The sequence below is a fragment of the Dermacentor andersoni genome, unplaced genomic scaffold (genome assembly GCF_023375885.2).
Source record: "Dermacentor andersoni unplaced genomic scaffold, qqDerAnde1_hic_scaffold ctg00000039.1, whole genome shotgun sequence".
NCBI classification, from domain to species: domain Eukaryota; kingdom Metazoa; phylum Arthropoda; class Arachnida; order Ixodida; family Ixodidae; genus Dermacentor; species Dermacentor andersoni.
Genome location: NW_027314752.1, coordinates 2,739,669 through 2,765,192, shown reverse-complemented (window position 1 = coordinate 2,765,192; position 25,524 = coordinate 2,739,669). Strand labels below are relative to the sequence as shown.

Sequence of the window (25,524 nt, the reverse complement as noted above, 5' to 3'; positions counted from 1 at the left end):
ACGCTACAGCGCTAACCTACACACTTAACAAACCAAGGTCAAAACGGTCAAAACATGTTCTTTCAGCGTTTACAATGCCGTCGCTTTCTCGTCAGGGCTTCGACATCACACCGCGACACAAATATCGGCTCAGAGCGCGCTATCGCCACTTCGAGCAAAAGAACAAAGGCAAAGAGCTTTGCGTCGTATATAGCAATTGCGCTTGGAGCGAAACCAAAACTGCCAAGAAATACTTGTAGACTATTTTGCCAGTCAACAGAATGCCAATCCGTAGCCTGTATTTCCAATCGTTTCCATGCACGGTTCCGATGAGTTTCTCACACCAAACACGAAACTCACTACTACTATAGTGAGAAACTCTATGGTGGAAGGTACAGTTTCCCTTCTCTGTATAGGTGTTCTGTACTGCCATCGTGTGCGTCAAGCGTCAATCACTGACAAGCTGCCGGTGCTATTATAGAGAAATCTATGGTGCTACTGCAGCGCACCTGGAACAACCGAACAACGGTGAGAGTACTCGAAGTTTCGCACGATTACCTGTTCTTTTGCCGACACTTCATTGTAGGAACAACCGCATTTGCCATTTTGTGCGGTATAACGTGGTCTACAAATTTCACCTAGCGGGAAACGGTTGCTGCAGTCTCGCAGAGATCGCAGGAACTTGTATTCATTGGTACCTTCGATAAGCACTTCTGAGCGCTGCCTCTAGTTGAAACAGTAGAGTGCCACTGTTTATAATGTGCAGCAGGCGTGTGTTTAGTCGCGATTAAAAATGGGCCACCTCCCACGCGCCAACATTTGCATATGCACTGAACTGTCAGTGCTGTCTAATGAGACGCGTCTATATATATGTGGGTGTGACGGGATGGTTGTGCTGTTGTGCTCAGCAGTGGCCACGCACATGGCTGCATTTTTTCCCCTTCTCACTGTTTAAGTTTGCTGACCACTCCAGCTGAAGCGTCAGAACTTTCCATTTCTTGCTCTCGGGTAATGGCTACATTTCCTTCACTTAAAGCGCCCCTCACCAGGCCCCATAGCAAATTTTGGTTATACGCTGGAAGTTGTTACGTGCCTTCTAAGGAGCATTCAGCCGCAAGAATTTTTCATATTAGTTCATTAATAGCCGAGATAGAAATATTTCAGTGCCGCGAACCCATGATTTCAGGAGCCGATCATCACTGCCAAGAGAGAGACTCTCTCCACTTGCCCCGCGCGTCTAGCCTCCACAAGCGAAATTCCTTCCCTGCGTTCTCGCATACCCACCGTGCCCATACCGGACCTCGAGGATCGTGTGACGCATACTTCACGGGCCCCCGCCTTCACTTTTTGTTTCTTTTTTTTTCTTTCTTTTTTTCCTTTTTTTTTTTTGCGGCGCAACGCACTTTTGCTGATGGTGTCGCGCGCGAGCTGTTGTGCTTGTCTGTTTTTGCACAGCGCACAATTGTGCGCGCTGTGCACAAGAACACCTGACTAGCAGTATAAATTAGTGCTACACGAACACTGAGGCAGACATAAGTAGATCACAGAGCATGATCGCGTGCTGTAACACGGTAGAACATGGCACAGTTTTGGTGTCAGCGCGTGCAACTTCACAACGACGCGGGAACAAGCAGACAATGGAAGTATATTGCTCTTGCTGCGGTGCAAAGTAAAGCAAATACACGCAGAGATTCGGTTTATGTGTTTTATTTTTTGCAACAGATTACACGAATAATGTTGCCATGTTGCCGTGAATAATTCTCAAAGTCACGAGTCGCTAAGAGTGGTGTCGCACCAAAGACATAAGCATGCATGTGCACTAGCACGTATAATCATCCCTCCGGCTTGGAGCATGGCACGTAGCGATGTAATACTTAGAAGACACAATCATTAGCGCGCATTGTATGCACGGCCCTTGTAGCCTCAAAATGGCCAGCCCTGGTGAGGGCCCCTTTAAAGGTTGTTAGCAGCTCGTTTTTATTAGCCCAGGAATGTCGTAGTGCACCCTCTCACCAGAGGGTGCTCCTGCAATAATAGTTTTTTGTAGAGCACATGCCTGCGTACTCTTGTGTTTAAGGACCTTTGTGAGACAGTAGTGCTAGTTATATACTCTTAAATTTTAGGGATTGTTCTGTAACATGTATTTTACAGTCATAGTATCTCCCCGTCATGTTCATTATTTTATTACCTATGTATTTTACGCACTTTGCAGCAATTGATTTTTAGGCCCTTCTACAGCAAAGTCACACCTGCCTATCACAATACACCTGATCATCTCACTGGCAGATCATAGGCACCACATCACCACTTGCATGGTACTCTTTGGCCCTTGTGCCACTAAGCACAACACATCATCATTCCTGCATACTCGCAGGAATACAAGAGAAGTCTTATTGGCTACGCCTGACCGCTGATGTCGCCCATTACGTTGAGACATGCCGTGACTTCCAGTGACACAAGACACAGCCAACAAGGCTAGTGGGATCCTACAGCCGATTGAGCCTCCTTGCTGATCGTTTCAGCAGACCGTAATGGATTTGTTCAGACTCTTTCCGACATCAACACCCGGAAATAAGTGGATCGTCGTGGCAACGGACTACTTTACCCCTACTTCACTGAAATGAAGGCTGTGCCAGAAGTAGCGCAACCGACGTGGCAAAATTCTTTGTCGAAAACATCCTGCTGCGACATGGTGTCCCAAAAGTCCTTATCACCGACAGGAACAGCAAACAACGCAAGTCAAGCTTTTTTATGAAAGGAACGCGACGACAACTTTTGACGCCATGCTGGCACACGTCACCGACTATTCGCTTACATTTACAATCATCGTCTATGGTCTTTGCAGATTTTTTTCTTCACACAAGTTCACACTCTAATTTGCTGAGCGAGGTGCCAGCAATTTTACCAAGAGCTTACAGCTTGCACTCTTGCTTGCTAACGTTGTGGTAACTTCGAAGGTGAAAATGGATCTTTGTAAGGTTTTGTCTCCAATAATACAGCAACCCATTTCTCATTCTGTATGACATGGTATTTTATGAATCTTTCATTAAACTATCATTTTATTGCAGTTAAATGCCCGAAGTCCCCCATCACCTTTTGTAAGCAGGTATCATGACAAAATGGGTTCAGCTGATATCACCACTGCATAGCTAACATTATGTTCCCACGTCATATCCCTCTCTTCCAACCACACCCACCTTGTCCAGCGATATTTCTCTATATTACTGTGTCTTGTCACTGTTTGTTAAACTAATTTTATCATGACAGTTCATTTAATTGCCTCCATTTCCCATTATCTTGCTGAGTCATCTTGATCTTCCCATTTTGTACACGGGCTGCAATGTTTGCAATCTTGAATTCTTGCAGTGCTAGCAATGCTGAATTTGGTCATTCCAGATTCTCTCTTCATATAATTCTACACATTTGCCTCAGCGTCTTCATTCAGTCTTTTACATATTTTTAAAATTTTATACATGTTCACACTAATTCACCTTGTATACACCATTCATCACTTTCACTTTGGGTACCTACAAGTAAGTGCCTTTATGCTTTCTTTGCCTGCATTGTGTTTGTGTCATTACAAACACAAAATTTCACTGACTACAATACTCCTTAATGCAAAATTTGAGCGCAGCTCTATACATGTCTTCATTTCGCCTGTCAGTATTTTGTATTATAACTATATGGGTTTATATTAGGAAGAGATTGCTGTGAGTAATGTGCTTTGTTTCAATACAGTCTACATGTGCTCCTCTGGCGCCATATCGTAGCCATTGTCGCCGCACCTCTCTTGCATGCCACTATGATTCTCGCGCTTTCGTTCCACCGATGAGAGCGGTCCTTCATTGCGTCGTGGTGAAATCATGCCACCATTGTCAGCGGCGGCGACATCCAAGGGATTGTCACATCGAGCCTTACTCGTAGCCGCTCGTCATTGCCCCTTGCAGGAGCAGTGATGCACGTCACAAATGCCAGTACCGCAGACTGATCTGAGCAGGTGACGCCATGGACGAGCGTAGCCCTCCCCACCTCACACCACCCTGTCCTCCCGTTGGAAGCACAGATGAGGTCGTCCATGCAGATGCGGAGGCTGTTTCTCCTCTGCTCCTCCTTCACTTTCCTCCTTGCGCACTCTTCTTTCATCTACTGCTGCGCTCTGCATTCGCTTCCATCTTTTGCCTGTGCTTGTTCGCTCGGTTACGAGGTATAATGCTGCCGACGCTTAACCCAGGAATGGGCGCTTAAGAGCTGCGCATTAAAACTTGAGCCCTAAGATTTCCCCGATAGTTCTTGCTTGCTGACTGCAAAGGTCTCGACTCGTGTGCTACCTCGGTGCCTCAGGATGAGAGTTTATTGGCCTGTTACTTGCTTCTATGACCACATTCTACATACAGTGCAGTTCAGTTATAACAAGGCCACATATAATGATATATCAGTTATAATGATGACTCAATTTAGAGTATCAACTAATGCCTTGGGGCTGTCAGAAAAATTATGCGGATCCCAGATGCTGTGGAAATCGATGTAAGCAGAGCTTTCTGTGCTGTTTGCTTTGATTGATGATAATTGGCAGTGATGTTGATGGTGCATGTTGAATTTCTTTAGCGGTTAGTCCAATATGACACTGCTGAGTCGATGGTAAACATTACCTTGCATGCACCATTGCTGCTTGTTTGCATAGCACACAGAACACATAGGGAGATGTGTTTCTTGAGGCATTGTTGTACGCCATTGTTCGTAACCTCCAAGAGAGTTGAGCATTGTCATTGCCTCACATGGCATATTACATCATGGCAGATGTGTTCAACATTTATTAAATTATGGGGCTGTATGTGTCAAAACTTCAATCTTGTTATGAGGCACTTCGTAGTGGCAGACTATGCATTCATTTTGAGATGCTGGTATATAATGTGCATCTATATCGAAGTGCACAAGCGTTTTTGCATATCACTATTTTTGAAATGAGGCTGCTGTGGTTGGGATTGAACCTGCGGCCTTGAGCGATACTACAGCCGCAAAGCTAGCGCCACAAGCACAGAAGTGTTGATTTGATGATGTGCTGCCACTTCTGTTACGTCACATGGACTCTATGGTGATTTATGGGGCTTGGCGTCTGCATGCCCTGCATCAGTTGTCCACATGGCAAATATATGTGGTGCTTATTTTTCAAAAATAGCGTAAATTTGTCGTACTGTACCTTTACATTGCCCTGTCAGCCTTTCCCTCGCCTGCACACTCTGTATGGGAACCGAGTGAAGAGTGGCAAGACTGTTATGCACTCGTTTCACAACTGCGTAGGTTCTACCCATCCTCTGCATTTTCCCTCTGGACTTGTAAGTTAATAGAAGGGTATGCACTGCAGTTTCTACAATGCATTTGTGGTGACTCGCAGATAATTACAGCTGTCAAGAGGCTTATCTAGTGACAACCAGGGAGCTCCAAAGGGTACTGTGTGCAAACGCCACAAGGTAAAGACTTGAATGAGTCTCTTGCATCGCCTTTCCTCTCTACCGCGCTCCTGCCACGTACATGTGCACTCTCACCCACTGCCCGACGCGACTTGCAAGACAGCAGCAGCAGCAGCAGCAAAAAGTAGAAAGAAGAGGCAAAGAAAGTTTCGCTTTAAAAAAACCATGTACCACGACATTCTTTAGTGACTTGACCTGCAGTGACTGGCCCTACTGTGTGTGACCTGTACTGTGCGTGTTGTGCTTAATTCTGTGAGATTTGTCATCTTGGTTTCTTTCCTCTTTCCTCCCCGTCTTTCTATCTTTGTCTTTCTTCTTTCTAGAGTAGGCAGGTGTGGTGCCCCTTCCAGTGGCACTTGCCAGCCTGCTGCTCGCTTCCCCTTTCCTGCCTAGTGTATATGTATTTGAAATAAATAATAATAATGACAGGAAAAACAGTTTTATGCAGCACTTATTGAGCAACAGAAAGCTGTATCGGGAGCTTCTCATGTTGGTCGACAATTTTTTCATTGATTCTTCTAATCGAATTATGATATTCACGAAATTAACTAATTAATTAATTATGCACTTAGGCAGAGTGCAAAAATAATCTGAGCGTCACCAAGCGACGGCATGTTAGATATGACCATCAAAGTTATGTCTTCTGGGTGAAGTTTTCAAAGCAGACTGTTTGCATTGCGAAGTTTCCTTTAAATAAACGATGCCGAGAGAGGGTGAAAAGGTTGCCTGTGCGAATTGGTATCTGCCACCATTTCCATGCATTGTATCTTGCCTGTACGCCGATTACAAAAGCCACAAAGAGTATCACGACTTGGTGCAGCATGGCACAAGTGGCACCAGCTGCATTGCATCTGCGTCACTCATGATGTCACCTCATACGCATCCGGAGAGAGTGAAAAACAAAAAGGCTAGAGCAGCACGGTGGTGCCCTCTCTCAGCATGTAGACTATGTACAAAATGTGCTGCAGAAGCATGCCAGAAGCAGCGGACAGTCCTGTTTGTATGTGATAGTGCTGACAAAGCACAAAACAGTGTGGCTTGAGATGAAGCTGCAAATTTTGGAAGCCTCAAAGAAGTGGGAGCTGATGTATTCGATGTGGATTCTGATACCTGGGAGTGTCGTGATCATGAGGGCTGGACCCATTGACCATGCCTATCAATGAAAAAAAGGTCAGAGACCCTTTTTCACCATCAACTACTGTTTCAGAAAGATGGGCTTTGTTTGCCAAAGCGAAACCACCATGGTAGTGATACCAACGTGATGAAAGCCACTGAAATAACCAAGCTCTCTAAGCATGTCGCTGTTTCTAGCCTCTATTTTGCTACTGATGGTGAAACAGGCGGGGCTTCAACGGAGGAGTTTCTGAGTGCAGATAGTGCTGCCTTGTTCTACAAAGAGCTCTTGTACCAGGTGATAATTGTCATTACAAATGGTGGCATTGTGCAACAGAAGTTTTAGTGACAACAACATTGACAATTCTCCATCTTTGGCCTTGACCCTGATGTTGATCCAAAATGCATTGTTTTCAACGAAGTCCCTCATTGATTTTGTACACACTTAAGAATTGCCGCCAGTGTTGGCGCAGTAGCTGGATGTGATGCATGCTGCAGTTGTAAACGTGAAACTACCGAAAAAGCAAGTGCACATTTCGGACTATTTTAGCATATCTAACGCTCGACGGGCTGTTAAGGGCTATAAATAAACATTTTATTTTTCAAAGCCTACTTTCTACAATGTCTGTTTTTTAGCACGAGTGGCAAATTTGTGTTCAGAGGTACAAAGGTATATTTGGCAGCTTTGTTTCTTTTTACAGCAGTCCAGATATAGCAATGATCGGTTGTAAGATTGATCTTTTTGATTCTGTTATAAGTGGACTTAACTGTAATGACAAGCACTGTAATCCTTATGGCTGGAACAAACCCACACGTCTGCCTTTATACCTTTGAGGATGTCTGGCAAGCATTCCCAGGTCAAGGTTTAGTGCACATACTAGTGTCGTGTAAATATTCGAATTTCCAAATATGGTTTTGTATACAGGTAAAATAGTTAAACCTTGATATAACGAAGTAGGTAAAATTGGCAGTTTGCTTCATTGTATCATAATTTCGTTGCATTGAAATTCGCGCCTTTTATGCAAGTAAGTACTGTTGCTGATAAACTTTTCTTACGCGGAAAGGGGCAGCAGAATTTTCTGAAATATTGGGCAATTGAAAAAGGCAATTTAATGAGAAAGGAATTCATTTCGATGAAATTGTGAGTTGGCAGCAAATGGTAGTTTCATGCCCCGTCAATGATATTGTCACGTGGTAGTGACGTTAAAGAACACAGTAGCAGTACTGTGAAAGACAAAAACTAGCTTTTATTGGGCGAACCTGTGCCCACAAAACAGGCTACACTTAAAGCACAACGATAGCGGCGAACACAGTCGGCAATCGGCGAAAATCTGATCAGCGGGTCCAGCGCGTCGGCTTTTTACAGTAGTCACCGAATGTTCCAGACTAATCGTTGGGACCCGCGTGCCTTCCACAAAGTTCTACACCATTCGCTTCACGCGACGAAATCAGATAACACAAGGTTCGGCGACAACAGACAGCGGATAGAAACATCGATACCTTTCCAGAAACTTCGGATACATGCAGGCGCTTCCCGCGCTGTGCGATAACATTTGTTAGGCGGCGAAACGTGCCGCCCGATAAATATAAGTACACGTGTCAATATCTTCATATCAGCAGTACAAATTAAGTGAAGCCATCAAGGCTGATAGCAATGCCCTAACTGGGAGCACACTGTCATGAAAAGCGCCGGCAGTAGGGAGTGAATCATTCATCAGACTCTTGCTTCAATGGGTCAACAAAACTTGAGATTGCACAGGCTCAAATACTAAATGTGCGGGAAGACAGCTTATATAAGCCTTGCCGTCTCGGCACACCCACTCTTTGCACGTGCGGCAGATGGCCTCTAAAGCAGGGTGTGCGGCTGCGCATGTGCTCAGTCATGCTTACAGCCATGCGGAGCCACGGCCAAAAATCGCGACCCACACCAACTGCCCTCTCACCCCTCACGCGCACTTGATTGCGTTATGAGCTCGCCTCCCCTCTCCTTCTTTCCCTTCGCTCGCTCAGGAAGGCTGAATTTGTGAAGCCACCCTCTTGTATCACCCACGCTCAAAGTTACCGCACTTGGACTTCATATAAAACATGATACGGCTCCGCTTTGGCGGTTGCTCTGATCGTGCCACGTGCAATTTGAGAAGCGAGTTTACAAGCACCCACTTGTAATTCAAGCATTTCACTATCTGCATCCGCGGAAGTTTCTATTTATTGTCTCGGTGTTCCATTGCGGCAGAAGCGAAATTTCATTATATTGAAATCGCATACAAACACACTTTGTTATATCGGGGTTCTAAATACATGTTTTTTGGACAAGCAGTTATGAATAGGTAAATATTTGTTATATTGAGGTTTAATTGTATTTTCCTATTCGATATTTGCCTTGCAAAAATTTAGTGGCAGACAAACATCGGGGTTTCTCGCATGCGCACATATACACAGTTTGATTATGCTATGGGTGTGAGAGCTGGTTTCCTTACTCCTATTGAGTCGAGTGGAGATTGCTTCGTTGCCAAATACTGCCAAAGTGTCAAATTGGAAAGTTCTATTTCCTTGTATTATTTTTTATTCTTATAATTGTTTGTGCAAACCCATCTCTATTCATAAATAAACAATGCATGTTCACCTGCATAAGGTATGTTTTGTCACTTTATAGTCACTCTGAAAAAGTTGAGGCAACTTTTCTGCAAAAGTGGTCAGTCTGAAGATTTTAAATCTAGAATAAAATATTTGACCCTCGGGGTTGACATTTTGGGAAAAAAATATTTTCAAATGTTTAAGAGGAAGGAATTGGTAATACATCCATTGTTTAGAGATGATTGATGACCTTAATGTCACTAGCAATCCTGTGATTGGTGCACAATTGTTGAGTATATGATTTGTATGATGAATAATATTAAAAGTGCTCATACCTGGGACCTAAGTTGGCATCAAAGTGGTTCAGGGAAGAGCAGCATGTACTCGGTGCTACTGCAAAGCACCTTAAGAAGGTGGTGGTAAGACCTGCGAAGCGGCAGAGGGTGCTAAGAGTTTCCGGATCTAGACAGGCTGTCACTGAAGATTAAACCTGCCAACATTTAACACTTGTACCCTCTCGAGTGCGGTTAGCTTTATGAGGCTCTTTGAGGTATTATGAAGCATTGCCTGAGATATCATTGTCCATAATAGGGTTAGAAAAGTGAAGCTTATACAGAGCTCAATAATGGCCATGTCCTCTGCTACAGAGGTATTCCAGATAAGAGGGAATATAGGGTAGTGCTTCTAATTCATAAACATAGCGGGCAACATTGATGAATTCTAGGCTATTGGCACGCATATGAATAGTTTGTTTTTGGTGAACGGTTTTCATGGGCCACTCTATTACAATAATGTTACTGAAGTTAATTTCAAACAGGCGGAGTCACAAAGCAGGAGAAACACGACATGCAAAGAGAAAGTTGGGATAGGTACGGTCTCCAGTATAAATTCGCACACCGATGAAACAAGACTATGAAATAGGGTAAATAAGTTAATCGGTCGGGAGTCGCATCCCCTGCCATTAGTAAGTAGCCAAAATGATAGCCTGGAAGGTCAGGTGGATTGTCTAGGTGAGCACTTTCAATATGTCTCGAGTGCACTGCATTATACAGAAACATTTCTAAGACTGCAAGAATATGAAGAGTGGCATCCCCTAAATCGTAGAGGTTCATCAAGTGATGCTTACAATTGTCCATTTACTTTAGCTGAACTTAAGGCGTCTCTTGCTTGTTGCAACAACTCGGCGCCAGGTGGCGATCGCATCATGTACGAAATTATTAGGTGCCTAAACCCTGGAACACTGAAAACATTCCTATCTCTTTTCAATGCCATGTGGGCAGCGCGTTATATCCCATTGTCACGGAAAGAAGCTATGGTCATCCCGGTACTTAAACAAGGGAAAGACCCGGCATTAGCCAGCAGCTATAGGCCGATAATGCTAAAAAGCTGTCTGTGCAAAGTTTTTGAAAACATTATAAACCAGCACTTAATCTGCTTCCTAGAAAGTAACAACAAACTGGAACACCTTCAATGTGGTTTCTGAGTGGGAAGCTCGACAATAGACCACCTTGTTCACATTGAGGCAAACATCACGGATCCATTTATTCATAAGCAGTTTTTACTTTAACTATTTCTAGACCTAGAGAAAGTGTACGACATGACATGGCGATTTGGGATCCTCTGCGATCTTTCTGCGATGGGCTTGCAATAGCCTTTGATGCTGATTACTCTCCAAGTGCCAAATTGGAACATATCTATTTCAGTGAATCCACTTTTCTAATAAGTATTTAGGCAAGCCCATCTGTATTCATGAATGAACAATGCATGTTTACCTGCATAAAATATTTGTCACTTTATCATCCTTCTAAAAAAGTTGCAGCAACTTTCTTGCAAAATAAGTCAGTTTTCACATTTTAAATTGGCAATTAAAAAAAAACTCGACCTTGGGGGCTTGCATTTGGCAAAAAAAAAGGCCCTCAAAGTGTTAAGCGAAAACAAATTAGTGGTGCATTCATTCGTTAGAGATTATTGGCGGCTTTAATGTCATTAGCAATCTTATGATTGGTGCAAAATTGTTGGTGCAAAGAGTTTCATTCAATGCTGGCACATGCACAGTGACCCAAGTTGCCGTCACAGTCATTCAGTGAAGAGCAGCATGCACCGAGTGTGGCTGCAAAGCACCTGACCAAGGCAGCGGTTTCGAAAACTCCGTAAAGTTATCCATAATACCCTGTCGTCGAAACGGCCTGAGATTAAGCGAAAGCCGTTTACGCAGTCATTTGCTACGAATGAAGTGAATTTTACAAAAGCAATGCCAAATTCAATTCAAAGCGGGCAGCCGCGACCGCCGCCATGTTTTACGAAAACTATGTAAATCACACAAAGACGGTAATGGTAAATCTGAGAAATTGCTTACACAATGGTATAGCATATGCTAAACTAAAGCTGTCTATTGTATGCTTGACATGAATTGTGTAGTACTTTCTGGAAGGCATTAAGGCACCAGTGATACAACTGGAACCTTTGACGAGTCATGTATGAAAGCCGATGCGCTTGAACCACAGATGATATTTCGACAATCCATGAGTGTGCTTGCCGCTATCATTGTGTTGAGTGTTGCTTGTTTTGCTGGGCACAGATTTGCCCAATGCGTTGTGTCACTTTGGTTGTTCACCGTCACTACAATGCAACAGTATTAATAAAAGGGTAGCAGTCATCCTAATAAACTTAATAGCAGATATCAATTACAGGTAGTACAAGCCTATTCTCCATCCTCCAGTGATGATTATGGAGAAATAGAACACTTCTATGAGGATGTTGAATGCTTAATATTGAAAGGTCCAAACTCAGTGTACTGTAGTCATAGGTGGCAATGCAGAAGTAGAGGGTAATTGGCTTGGAGAACAGGTGACTGGCAGCTATGGCATCAACTTTAAAACAGAAATAGTAAACAAGAGATGTTGGTAGAGTTCACGGAATCACCGTCAATTTATGAATACCTTCTTCCAGAAGCGGACTAACAGGAAGTGGACCTGGAAAAGCCCTAATGGGGAAAGAAGAAAATAGATTAGAAGTGTTAGGTAGGGTAAATGGCAGGGATCATGAGTTAGAGAGGTCTAGGATTGTTCTCAATTTGAACATGAAAAGGCCAAATTAGCCAAGAGGAAACAGATCAGCCAACCTAGACACGTCAGTCGGGATAAAAGTAGACGACAAGATGGGGACAATTAGAGATCACTGGCAGAGGGTCTTTGAAGAGTGGCACATACCTACCCAATGAACAAACTTGGTATCAGAAAAGTCTGTTGAAGAGCAACACATAGACAATGTTACATGCTCAGTCACCCAAGTTGGGCTGATGGTTGGTTTTGAACACAGTTCCCTCAGCACAGCAGCCAGATGCTCTGCCCATTTGACCATCGACCACACAGGGACGCAGGTTGGCAGGAAGGAGGTTAGGTGTGGACATACATACATACATACCTACTACTAACTGGGCGAAGTTCTTTAAGAATGCTAATGCATTGAAAATGATCTTTTGCAGGCAATGTAACGTCAGAGTCCTTCCATTTTTTTTCTGGTCACGAAACTGCCGCCTCAGTTTCATATAGAGCCAGCGCCCGCCGCTAGAGGCGCAACCGTGCATGAGAGGGCATGCGAACGCCGCTACCGCTGCGGTTGTGTGTGGGGCAGCCTCGGTATTCTAGCTTTCTCAACTTCCTCAGCCATCGCTTTAGTTTCAGGTAACTATTTTTAACATTGACTATGCTTAAATTACTGTGTGAGCGCGTCTTCTGCCTTGATATGAGCGCCCGGGACGAAAAAAAAAGAAAGCCGCTCATAACATGGAGCTTGCGGCGGTCTCAGACCAAAAAAAGAATCTGGGATTTTAAGAGCGAGAACCGCGAAATGATTATGAGGCACGCCGTTGTGGGGGACTCAGGATTAATTTTGACCACCTGGGATCCTTTAAAATGCACCTAAATTTAAATAAACGGGTGTTTTGCACTTCGCCCCCGTCGAAATGCGTCCGCTGTACACGGCCAGGCGGTCTCGTCCAGATTTCTTCATCATCGCCGTTCGCCTCAACACTTCGGTGGGCTTCGCATTTTAATATTTGCCTGAAATTAAACACCACGCATTCGCAACAAAGCGCCAGTGGTCCCACTTATCACCAGATGCAAACATATGGGCTGTTGCACCCCCGCTTATCCGTAAGTAAGCGCCAACTCTCCGTTGCGCATAGCGCCAGATTGTTCGCCGAGCACAGCTGTTCACTTTCTGTTAAACTGTGGCAGAGAAGGACTCTGACTGTGGGCAGTATCTTATAAGGAGATCAAAAGAATGAGAATGTTATTGCACAGGGCTGCTACCGTAGAATACTTAGTGACAAAGAAAAGGAAATTGAGCTGCTCCGTGCGCTTAAGATTTCTCTGCAAAGCGATGCAATTTCTGAATGAGATTTAGGTAGGATTAATGCAAGACAAACTTCGCTACTAAATGTCTTCGGTGCGGCTTTTAGCAACGGATTAAGGCAAACGTGAAGTGTTAGGACCTTGCACAGTTGAAACTAGCTGTATTGTAATTAGGCAATTGCCTCAGCAAGCAGTCGTTTAAAAGCGTCAGTAAGCCCAGCACTTATTCACGCTACTCATGGTTTCGACACAGAAACGACGAGACTAGGTATTTTGGCTCTTATTGTGCAACTATTTACAATATGTTAAGATGCTGCAATCACTGGTCCTGATATTCTTATCATGATCGAAAAATAAATAAAAACACTTTATAATTCAATTAAGAAAAGAAATAAAACGTGTTGATGCAAAAACAACATACAAGCACGATCACTTATTTATCGTGTAAAATAAGCGGAGTGATATACAGACAGCACAGAGGCGTCCGGTCACGAATGCTCCACCATTAAAATGCAAGAAGTTTTGTTAAAAGCATGACACTGATATAATAAGCATGAAGGAATAACGTCAAATGTGAGAGATATGCATTGGGGTGCAGGAAACAAACACCAGCAAATGAATGGCAATAAATACAAAATGCACAATCGATTATTTCTATAAACAAAAAAGTGTAACGCATAAGCATTTCATAGCACCGTGGCAAAACAACTCTCAAACGAACACAACTAGCCACATCACAAATACAGCAATTTTTTTTAATGGCTTGTTAGAGATACCACCATTCTACTTTTTCAGCTGTTACTTGCAACACGTGTTCGGCATCGTTGTCCCACACCACAACTTCAACTAAACAGCCCAGCACTCGAAAAATAGCGTGGCACATGCTCAGAACGCACCCGATCACTCAGCTCACTTTGCACTGTGCACGCGTTTCGGCACGCGGACGATGCCCTCTGTGGCACAGTGGCGCCGCGTTGCGGCACCTTTGGGCAGCATATGAACCTCTCCCATAGCGTGACGGCAGAGTTTCGTGACCAGAAAAACATGGAAGAACTCTGGTAACGTGTAGGACAGGTGACCAACGGTTTATCAGGGTTACAAAATGAGCACCAATGTAATTGACATGCAATTGTGGACAGCACACAACTATGTAGGGTGATGAAATAGAAAATATGCAAGCACAGTATGGTATTAGCAGGCACAAGATGTGGGATGATTGGATATCTTACCGTGAACATTAAATAGGCTGATCGCGATGACCCTAGGATCTTGCAGTCACTTTTCATTATTTGGACTACACCAACAGCTTTAAAATGTATGAAATGAAAAAGTGTCTGGGATTTTCTACTGTCATAAGCCTTCCACAGAAAAGAGGTTGCCTTGTTTTCGAGTATTCAATGCAGAGTGTCCCTTGTAGCCTTTTAGGAACACTTAACCGAAAAGGTTTTGTATTCCATGGCTATGCATTGTAAACTGCCCCTGCATTTATTCTGTTGTATTTACCCCTTGTTCTTGATGCTTTAACAAGACTGCAATCACCTCAATTATTTTCTGCAGGTCCCACAAATGCAATGAGCCTAGCTGAAAGCATCACTGCCAAAACGACACGCTATGCTCTTCCGAAGGTCGTTGGTCAGGTCGAGGTTGGCATGCAGTGCAGCTTGCCTCTGGCCGACAAATCTGTCGGGTGCTCCTTCAAAGCACGGAGCGTCTCAAAGAGCATGCAGACTACGGAGACCCTGGATCATCTAAGCTTCACCTCAGGTGGGCAGTGACCGCCACGTCCCTTACAAAGATTTGCTTGCTTGTGTGAGTGTGGTAGATGGCCAAGTCTGCGTAGCTCGGTACGACTTGCTCAAGTGTGTAGTACGTTCTGCTGCTGAAGGCAAATTAGCAGGTTTGTTATCCTTGTCTGCATACTGATATGATCAAAGTGCAAAAATACTGCTCTGCTGAGCACATTCAAGCAGCTTAGGTGGTATACCTTAATCGAGAGCACTCTTGCCCTGATGTCTGTAGTAGCCCTTACATTGCTTTACAATAATGTTACGCCCAGTGAGTCTCTTAGTTATGCCGAAATCAGTGATGAGTGTAAGAACCTGATTATAGATCAATGCACAATGTAAGTCGACCCCTGCGCTTTGGGTGAACGAAATTCTTTATTGCTATTAACTACAATACATACTTTGTTTTATCAATATGCTCATTCATTGAGGGAGGCGAAAACTGCATGGGAACTGTCGGGACTGTTGTTCTGGGACAGCTTTGGGTCACATCCCATAGCACATCATTGGTGATGACCAAGCAGGACTAGGCATGTGCTACACTATCGTCAGGCAATCAGCAGCATGCACTCGGCACCTGAGGTGCACTCCAGGGATCACTTCAATGGACCTGTAGGTGTCTTGAGGTGAAGGCTCACCATACACTCATTTTAGTCCTTGCCCGTTGATGGGAGCTTCAAGTTTTGCGCAGTGTTTGCAGACTGCAGTGGCTGGCGGACCTCTTCTGTGCCACTAGTTTGTCCTATTGGATAGTTATTCGTCCACAGCAGTCTTGTTACAATGTGGTACAAGCTCGTCCACATTTGCGGATGCGAGAAGTCAAGCCTTTTCCCTTTGAGAAATGAGACACTAGTGAGCAATTCAATTGCCTTTGCAATTATTTGAATCTGCTATCATTGGGAGAACTTGTGTACGGTGCTCACAAAACAAATTTGACCACGTTGTCCTCAAGCTCACTGTAGCCAGGGTAGCCATTGCACAACAAAGTTTCCAGTGAAAGATCAACAGTTGCTCTGTTTTACATTCTATACGCAGAATGCACTGCCACAATCATACTGTACGATTCCACCCATTTTATCACGTTGTTGTCAAGTGCACGTATAACGTCAAGCCCTGACATAGTTTTGCACCCCGAACAGTGCTAAAACTTGTTTGCACCAAGTTTGCACAATTGAAGTGTACGCCACAGTAACGGCAAAAACGATGATGCTGTCTCCATTTTTTGACAGCTCCAATCAAGATTGTGCGAAAGGTATCTTGCAACACTTGGCGAAGGCCCAACCTCTCCTTTGTAATTCGGGCGCATTTTTTCATATGATTACTAAAGAGTGACATCATCGGGTAACATGGTGTTAGCCCATCATGACATAAAAGCAAAGTTCTGTGTCACTCATGAGATTTTGCAAAGGTACTCAGGGAAAACCTGAAAAACTGAAGGAATTTGGAAATGTCAACTTGGTAGACACCCTGAACTTTACGACAGAGCGTGAGGACAACTTGAATATATGCCACGTAAGGTTCTGTCGACATTTGAGCATGGGTCGATGGCTCCTTGTTTGCTGCCAGCTGATAGTCAAAGGGCTTTTCAGAGAGGCCTAGAAGCTTCTGCTTTCAGTTGTTCCAACTTGTTATGTCACATTTGTGGGTCCATACCATGCTAGCACTGTGTCTCAGAAATAGAATAGCACATTTGCTAGCATTAGCATTGGGTCCGACCGATTATTTTCGCTTACACGCTCATACCAGGAAATCCAGTCTTCAACGTCCATACCATCGATGCCATTGAAGGTCCCTGGGTCTCGCGTCTGGGACAACACAATAGAGGTCAGAGTCTGCTGCACTGGAGGTGGGCAGTTGGTCATTGTGGCACTTTGGCTGTCAATCACTGTGTTGGGGCTGACAGGGTGATCGCCGTGGAACTCCGTGTTGGTACCCAGCACCTCCACTAAAATGTTGCGAGGCAGAGACAAGTATGAATGTTGTTTATGCAAGGCGAGTGCTGAAGGCACCAGCTGTACCTAGATCATGGCGGCTGAAGCGCCTCAGTAACAACAACACTTCTTAGTCATTGTCTCTTGTCTGTATGTCCTGTTCTGTATCACAACAATATTAAAGAAAACTTAAAATTTTGTTTATGAATTAATGCATTTATATAATGTATGTCAATGACCTAGCTGGTACGTGACTTGGAAAAACGAACAACGCTAAAACGGGGCCATACAAAAACAAGACAACACACTATCGTGTGTCTTGTCATTTGCAGGCCAGATTTGTTGCAGCCCAGGTAACAGTGGAGATCACTGTCGTTTTCCAGCCAGACCTTCTAGTGAGTGTTACGATCACGGCTACGTACGGGAGAGGGTGGGCACTATTTTGCAAGTTTCCTATCACTCATTCGTGCTTTCAACGTTGTCAGCATGCTATATTATCCTAGATTTAAAAATGAAGGAACAAAGCTTTGCACTAAAATTTCGATAGTGTCATGTGATGGAATTTTCGCTCACTTTTGCTGACCCATACAACGGGGACAGGGGGAGAAGGGGATAGGAAAAAGGTGATGTGAGAAGGCAAGGAGATGCTACTACTATAGACATGACAGTGGTTGTGGGGAAACTGGATAAACTTAATTTCTAGGTGCGGTGACATGACAACCCTCTCATCCCCCTTGGGACTTTCCCTTTCATCCATGTCGTCCTTTCGGAGCCCACCTCCTGAAACTTTCTGTTCCATGGGAAAGGGCGGATTTGCCAGAAAATATCGGGGGCAGGGGGAGTTTCGACCCCCCAACCCCACCCCTAGGCTATGCCAATGCTACACACACAAACTTTCTGTGGCAATGTGCCATTTACTGCAAAGGCTGTAACGATGTTTTCACCTCATTGGGCGGTGTTGTCATAGTAGATCTTAAGGGTGTGGGCTGCCGGCATTTACAGCTGCTAACGCCCCTTGAGGCAGTTGCAGTCAAAGCAGTGCTTTTTGGTAAGCTGTTGACAATTACTTCTTTATACATCACGCCCGGCTACCAACTTTCCAGAACAGAATTTGAAAGCTTTATTGCACAACTTCTGGAGCCCTATATTGTTGTTGACCTAAATGCACATACCTTGTGGGCCGCCTCTCGATGTGATGCCAGGGGGCACCTCATAGAAAATTTCCTCTTATGTACAAGTGAACATTTGCTAAATAAGAAAGAACTGACTTTTTACAGTGTTGCAAACGAAACATTTTCAGATATAGAGTTAAGCATTGCATCAAGAACAGTCGTGCGATACTTGGAATGGAAGGTGGTTAAGCACCACCTTCCATGGTTAAATAATTAAGTGGTAATTTTCTGGTTACTTCAAAATAACAAAACGGGACGAATGCTCTCCTCATGTGCTCCAGTGGAAAGTTGACTCAGCGGACCGGCAGTGGTACAGAGAGCTGACACATTTGACCTGGGATGACATTTGTATATTTAGTAGTGACAGTGCAGTAGTATATTTAACTGAACTTATTGTCGATGGAGTGTTAATATGTACCCGCAAACCAATGGATCGCATTCTAAACGACATGTTGCCAGATGGAATGTTGAATGTAGGGAAGCGCGAAAGAAACAAAATAAGGTTCAAATCACCTCTGTGACTCTGACTATAGAAAACCTTATCAGTTTCAAGAAAACAAAGTCGAAAGGTAGAAGAATGCGCCACCGTGCTGAAAGGGAAAGCTGGCAGAGATGCATCTCTGGCATTAATTCTTGTACAGATGGAAGAAAAGCCTGGGACAGGGTAAACAAAATGAAAGGCCAAGAAGCTCGTCCTCTACCACTAGTAAACACACAAGGAGATGCTCTTGAGGAGCACGCTGATTGTCTAGGAGCACATTTTGAGCACATTTCGAGTACATCCCATTGCACAAATACATTTCTAAGGTATCAACGACAAGCAGAGAGACAGTCTCTGGTCGGAAAGGCACATCCCTTGAAGGATACAATCATCCATTTAACATGGCAGAATTTCAGTCTTCACTGAACTGTAACAAATCCACTCCAGGAAGTGACAGAATAATGTATGAAATTATCAAACACACCGTGAAACCCACAGAACGCTACTGTCACTCTTTAACTCCATGTGCTCTGCTGGCTACATTCTCTCTACCTGGAAAGAAGCAATCGTAATTCCTATTCTCAAAGAGGGAAAGGACTGTTCCTCACCCAGTAGTTATAGGCCTATAGCTGTGACCAGTTATTTATGCAAACTCTTTGAGAAAATGATTAACCGATGCACCGATGCCTCATCCATTTTCTTGAAAGCAACGAAATGGAACTTGAAAACATCGGATTACATTCTGTCTGTGCTGTCGCCAATCCTAGAGCTAACGAATGCCTTTCTACTATTTTCGCTCCACCCCAACGCTTCTCTCTGCGTTATCGCATCCCAACTGAGTGGAGAACTGCAGATGACCAGCCGATATGTTTCACCTGTCGCACCTCGTGGCCCTCAACACCTTGCAGACCGACCAAACTGAACCGTTCTAATGGAAATACCTGCAATGTTTCGCCCACCACAGAGTCTAACAGTGACTCTGCTAGGAACACGGAGTACAGTCACTCACCATTGCCGCGCAAACACCAGTCTTGCTCACCGCAAATGCATCGCCCATCTTCCCGTTCGCCGCAGCCACGTCGCCTTTCGTCCCCTGTAGCTTTTGGCCGCACACTTTCGGAAAACTAAGAAATGCAGCTCTCGGAGGTGGTGCTGCATTGCCTACTACTACAGAAAATCCTCTTGTCTGTGCCCACAAGGAGAAGCGTAATTGGCGTTAAAATAGACGGCGTACCTGTCCAAGCACTTGTTGACACTGGAGCCCACATATTTGTGATGAGGGCTATCCTACGTAGACGTTTCAAAAAGGTCCTCACCCCAGCAGCTGCCCGAGTGCTTCGTGTGGCCGACGGCGGCGTGCTGGTTGCTCTTGGAATGTGTACTGTGCATTTAAGTATAGCTAGCCGCCCTACTTCTGTTCTCTTTGCTGTGATCAACTGCCCTCACGACGTTATCCTTGAATTGGACTTTTTATCCATTCATTCTGCTCTCATCGACTGCGCGACCGGCGTTCTTCAGTTAGAACTGCCTCAACTTGCCGATGCTCCGAGCTCCGCCCCACCACACTTGTGCTCACTTTACGATGTGTGTCTGTCACCCGAGGCAGTTACTTATGTCACTTTGACCGCTCAGCCACAGGTTCCTGACGGTGAATATGTGCTTTGCCTTATCATTGATGGGCTTTTGAACTGGAATGTTGTTGTTCTTTATACACAGGTCACAGTTACTAAAACAACGTTGTTATACCGCTTCTGAATTTCAGCCTGTGCCCTCGAGTGATTCCGGCCGGCATGTTCTTGGACAGCATTTCTATTGGTTCCGATTTTGACATTGAGAGTCTGAATGCCGAAAGTGGTTTATTAGTGCCAATTGCAGCTCACAGCTCTGGTTCCTTAATGGATGACCTCGCGAAAATGATTGCACCTGACCTCACCTTGGCACAGGCCAAGGGCATACGTCTCCTACTTGAATCGTACAGTGACATCTTTGACTTCGGCGACAGGCCTTTAGGCCAAACATCTGTTGTTCACCACCGTATAAACATTGGAGACACGTATCCTCTTCGTCGGTGTCCCTATCGTGTATAGCATGCTGAACGTCGAGTCATCCAATCGGAAGTGGACAATATGCCCCACAAAGGTTTCATCGAGCCATCAGCCAGCCCTTGGGCTTCGCCTGTTGTCCTTGTGAAAAAGAAAGATGGTACCTGGTGTTTTTGTGTCGACTATCGCCACTTAAACAAGGTCACGCGAAAGGATGTCTACCCACTACCATGCATTGATGATGCCTTAGACTGCTTGCACAAAGCTAAATACTTCTTGTCCGTCGATCTTCGATCCGGCTACTGGCAGATTTCATTTGATGAAATGGACTGCGAGAAGGCGGCCTTGATCACGGCGGAAGTTATATGAGTTCAAAGTCTGCCCATTTGAACGTATGATGGACTCATCATACATTTGAACGTATGATGGACTCTTCTGCAAGGCTACAAATGGACCACCTGTATTTGTTACCTTGACAGCGCTATTGTTTTTTCTCCCACTTTCGGCAGCCACATTACCCGACTCACTGCCATTCTTTCGGTCTTCTGAAAAGCCGGCCTCCAACTGAACTCCATAATGTGTCAATTTGGGCACCGTCAGATTACCGTGTTGGGACACCTCGTTGACACATCTGGTGTATCAATATACCTAGTTCAGGTGATATAGTTCTGCATGCAAAAGACACTAAAATTTTTCTTCGGTCACAACTTCTTGAACACTGTAGTAAATGCAAACAAATATTTGTCTGAACTATCAGTATGGATAAAAATGAATGAGCTCCAGCTAAATGGTCAAGAAAGAAAATTTATTGTTTTTAAATCTAAAAATAATATCGTACACTTCGATCCTGTATTCAGTTTTCAGAAAGGAAAAAAATAGAATGTGTGAGTTTTACACATTTTCTTCGAGTGGTATTTAGTGAACAGTTAACCTTGACTGAGCATAATAATTACTTGCATACCAAAATATCACACACACATACGGTCTAATACAGAAGTTAAGGCTTCTACCAAGCTGACTGAAAGAAACATATATTTTGCCCTTATCCATTCACTTCATTTCTGCTTATTTGTTTGGGGTAGAAGAACATAAAAAAATGCTATTAGAGCCATTATTAATATTCCCGACATTACACATGAACACTGGCGACCACTCTAAACATACATAAGTTAGTAACAGTTCGACGGGCGATAGATGCTTATTACTTGATCCACAGCAAACCTAACCTTAGCTTTTGTTCACGTGCACAGCCTTGTGCTGTTTACAAACTGCGGTATGTTTCTTGCAGGATGCCTGAGGTTAGCTTTAAACATTTGAACATACCATTATAATAACTTTCCTGAAGAATAACAAAGAAAATGAAAATCTAACACATGATTTCCCAAGTACAATACTTAACAAAACAGAAGTTATAGATCTATTACCTAGGTCATAACACATAAATTCGACCTATTGTAGTCTTAACGTGGCTGATTACTTATTTATTTTTGAGTGCTGTCGGTGATGCTCATTTTCACAGCTGTAATTGAGAAATTGATTATGTCAAAACATTTATACACTGCACAGAATCATGGATGTTCTTTTTTGGTGCAATTCTAATGCTGCCATACAAGGAAGCTTGTTGCAGTCTCAAATGCACTGCAAGAGGGTAGGCCTCATCAGGCACACACCCTTTAGCCTCTTCCCTGATGTGGCAATGTATGTTTGGATGCTGTATGCGAAAAGTGAATCTCACGATAAACTTTCAAAATAGAAGCGTTTCAAGTCTGATGACCGAGGAATGAAGGTGAAGACTCATTTAAAGAAAGCGATTGAATACTACTAGCAGTGGTGTACCAAAAGTTCACTGTGCAAATAGGCGGCTTAATTTTGCTATCTTATGTTAAGCTGATGTGAACAAAGAGATGTATAGTGACTCAACTTCCATTATCTCTTTCTCTCATTCATGATTGTAGCAAATAAACTTAATTTTCTCCATGACACTGTGAATCTTGCTCATTTGGCATAAATGAAGTATTGGCCTGATGTTAAGATAGCGTAGAATTTTTACTATAATTTCATGTAGTAAACAAAACGATGTGCAATTGGCCGAGCCAATTACTTTTTATGCTTCTGTGGGCAGGGAGGAACAATGGCTTCTTACCAACAGTCAAGCACAAGGAGTTGCAGCAGAGCATCCTCAATCATTGTGACAGTTGCGACTTTGCTATTGGTATCCTGTCCCCACTCATTACACACAAGTGCAAACACCTGGGAGAGAAGCCACTTAATTGGCACTTCTGCCATCAGAGCGTTTCACACAAGCGGAGCTTCGAAGGGCCCCTCTGAGGTCTGGCTTTCGTGAACTGAGAAACTTAATGCATACAATACATGCTAACGATAGTGTCTGCAAAGTAGTACATCACTAAGCATTGTAAAAAGGGCTCAAATTTCAAACCAAACTCTGTGTGCCTTTCGTCGCACAGCCACCAAATTCTCAGCGGCTGAGTTGCATTAATCTCACAAGTGCCTACGTAAGTTACAGTACTGTGACGTCAATCACAGTGATATGTGACTTTGAGAATTATTTAAGGCAACGTCATCTGTTTGTTTGATCTGTTGCTTCAATAAACGATTTAATGATCAGAGAAATTATATACAACCTACAAACTGAATGTTTGCGAGTCTTTGTTTTATTCCATGCCATAGCTAGAGAGGCATACTTTCACTTTGTCTGCTTGTTTCCGCATTGTGCAGTCGTTTCGTGCAGAAAATAAGACTGCCTTCCATTTTCTTACCCGGTTATAATGCGCAATTGTGCTCTTTGATTTGCTTGTCTGCCTCTGTGCTTGTGACTGTAGCATTGATTTATACCATTAATCAGGTGTTCTCACATTCCATACCTGAGCAGAGCACGAGGAGTAGAGTGCATATCAACTTGTTTCACCTTGAACACGACTGTAACTGAAGATGTCATACTTTGTTAAGCCTATAAGGACAGCACTGAGAAAAGCCCAAGTTAACAAGTAATCTTCTTTAATGAAGATTGGCTAGATCACTCAAAGAAGTTGCCGTATTTTGGCACGTATTACCCACACCAAAAATTGTACAAATTTCACAGTAAGGACAAGGCCAGGGTGCAGATTGCAGAAATTTTGATTTGAAGTTTGGTTTCATGGCAGCACAGTGTATGCTGCCACAAGGCCATACTTCAGGGCAAGGTTCTTGCTACTCGAACTTTCATTATCTCCTGGGGAACCCCGCCGTCTTTCCATCCGTGTGTCAAAGCTCCCTTTTCCCGTTCTTCATTTTTGGTCATTATCTTCCTCTGTATGAGCAGTTGCTGAATAGTGCACATGGCGCCGGAAAAGTATAACTTGGATCACGATAAGCTGTGCTCAGCCGCCCAGCAGAGTCTCCGAAAACAGTGGAACAGAGTCAGTGGCTGAAGATACGGCATGCACAAGTCGTTTATCTCCAAATGGATACTGTTTATGTTACCATCTGAGGGTTGTATGCAGTTACTTCCATTGGTTATACACGCATATCATATTTGCCTTTCTGGGCTGTATTGAAAGCATTGTGAAACATCATTCCAGCAAACAAATAAACACGGACGAGCAGAGGAGGACAAGAATGCCGGTTTTTGTTGTCCTTCTCTGCTCGTCCCTGTTAATTTTAGTGCTAGAAGGATGATTCATGTTATTGATTGATTGATTGATATGATTCATGTTATAATTCATGTTATATAATGTTATTCAAGACCAACTAGCCCAGCTGTCCGTGTTTCGCGACGTGTTCTAAAAGAAGGTGTGGGTTTTACATGTTGGCGGATTATATGGAGGAAAATACAGAACTTCCTAGCCGGCTCCTTGCAATCTCAACTTATGAAAACGTTGCCAAAGTTCAGCATGTCATCAAGAAAAAACCCACTGATGAAATTTCTTATGAAACAACTTTCTTGTGCCAGCGAGTTGTAACAAGTTTTGCAAATAGCGTCAGTGGCCTCTGGGCCTCGAGTGCTCATTGAGAATGAGAGAGCGAGCTCGGTTAAAGCGTCTTTAAACTGTTCTCTGAGGATCGTACAAATCAGTGAAAGTCTTTGCACACTGCACATTCTCTTACTATGTAGTTTTTTGCCTTTCTGCAAAATTATTTTTGTTGGTGTACTTCACAGATAGGGTCGGGAAGCATTCAGATGCAGAAATATTGGGTAAATTAAAAAGGAAAAAGGACCGTTGGCAGTTGTCTGTTTTATCATGCTTAAATTGAATCTCAAGATTTCCCAAATAAAAAAGAAAATAAAGCTAGTCATTAAATTTGTCATCTGTCTTCTTGTTTTGGCATTTCGTAGTAACTTTCACTTGCTTTTATTTCATTTGTGCAGCATCGAGGCCTTCTATTTCTCCATCAACTGCCAAATGTGACAACTCAAAGCAAGGATGCCTCCACCGATATCAGTTATGTGACTACGAGACTGATAAACTGTCTCATCTGGAAACACATGCCAATGTCCATACGGGCGAGAAGCCATTTCATTGCCCTTTATGCCCTCAGAGCTTTTCACAAGAAGTCCATCAGAAAAGTTACCTATGCACCCACTCTGGCGAGAAGTCATTTAGGTGTCCTTCATGCTCTCGGAGTTT

The 25,524-nt window shown here is 43.7% G+C and overlaps 1 long non-coding RNA gene across 1 annotated transcript; it reads left to right on the top strand.

The window, feature by feature from the left end:
- The first annotated feature begins 423 nt into the window (after window positions 1-423).
- LOC129383512 (uncharacterized) lies at window positions 424-25,494 on the top strand. Its single transcript, XR_008611406.2, has 3 exons — window positions 424-507; window positions 15,047-15,253; window positions 25,266-25,494. It is a non-coding gene; the product is annotated as an uncharacterized lncRNA (long non-coding RNA).
- Window positions 25,495-25,524: the final 30 nt, after the last annotated feature.